The following is a 1,394-nucleotide window of genomic DNA, read 5'->3' on the forward strand; positions in this document are numbered from 1 at the left end:
GGACATGTAGCAAAAAATATTTTACTTATAAAGAGTACAAATTTTCTTCAAATACTTGATCAATAAAATGATTTTCACCAAATAAAAAGAAAGAAAGGAAGGAAGCAATGAACAAACAAGGGTATAGATACTGGAAAGTGTTAGTCAGTCAGTCATGTTCAACTTTTTATGACCCCATGAACTGTAGGCCCACCAGGCTCCTCTGCCTATGGAATTCTCCAGGCAAGAATGATGGGATCGGTAGCCATTCTTTTCTGCAGTGGATCTTCCTGATCCAGGCATTGCAGACAGATTCTTTACCATCTGAGCCACCAGGGGAGCCCCTATATAATGAAAAGGAAGAGATAAAATTATAATCATTAATATATTCCTGTGTTTGTGTATGAGAATCTATGCAAAGATGTTCATCAAGTTGTCAATAGTATCTTAAAAGAGGGGACATTTGAGAATTTAAGAAATTGCAATTTTCTTATTTTTCTGTTTATATCCTATAGTTAGCATGATAAGAATGGTTATAGCTAAATATATAGTACAGTCCCTGCCCTCACAGAACTGTACTGAGGAGAAGAGACATAGCCATGACCAGACAACTACCTTGTAATAACCTAGCACAAGAGAAGCCCTAACTGATTTCAAGAGAACAGAGAAGGAAGTAACCATGTAAATTACAGGGAAGACTTTGGAAAGTGACAAGATTGAGAAAAAAAGAAGTGTTTTCAAGACAATGAAAATAGTGATTATGAGATTAAGGATTATAAAATCAAAATGTGTTTTGGGAGAGGAAATTGTTCCATGTGGCAAAGAACATAGGGTGCAAGACAAGAAAAGAGTAGCTGATAAGGAAGGAGGATTTAACCAGATTGTAAGATTTCTTTATCATGCCAAGAAGATAAGGCTTAATTTTATACCAGTGGTAATCATACATTTTCATTCATGCACACTCAAAATGTTAAAAATTATCCATGTAATATAATATGCATGTGTATGCTACATACTATATGCAGTATAAAAATATATACTATATTGTCTAAAAAACTATATACTGTTTTATATTTCCAAATTGACATAAAAAAATTATCAAATTTTAAATGGTTTCAAAGAATAATTTATGAGGACTTCCCTGGTGGTCCAGTGGTTAAGACTCTGAGTTTCCACTTCAGGGGCTCAGGTTCAATTCCTGGTTAGGGAATTAATATCCCACATATTTCACAGTCAAAGAATAATTTCTGTTATATTATATACATGTTTTAGTTGTATGATTGATTCTTGAACAACATTGTTCTGAACTTCAAGGGTCTACTTATGCACAGATTTTTTTCAAAACATATACCATCAGCTCTTTGTATACTCAGGTATTGCATTCTTGGATTACACCAATGATGGATCACAAACTT

General features: G+C 33.6%; 1 non-coding gene across 1 annotated transcript; it reads left to right on the plus strand.

Annotated features, from left to right (window-relative positions):
* The first annotated feature begins 1,117 nt into the window (after positions 1 to 1,117).
* On the plus strand, positions 1,118 to 1,189 carry TRNAG-UCC. Its single transcript has one exon. It is a non-coding gene; the product is annotated as a tRNA-Gly (tRNA).
* Positions 1,190 to 1,394: the final 205 nt, after the last annotated feature.

This window comes from Bos indicus x Bos taurus, chromosome 1, assembly GCF_003369695.1.
Source record: "Bos indicus x Bos taurus breed Angus x Brahman F1 hybrid chromosome 1, Bos_hybrid_MaternalHap_v2.0, whole genome shotgun sequence".
NCBI lineage: Eukaryota > Metazoa > Chordata > Mammalia > Artiodactyla > Bovidae > Bos > Bos indicus x Bos taurus.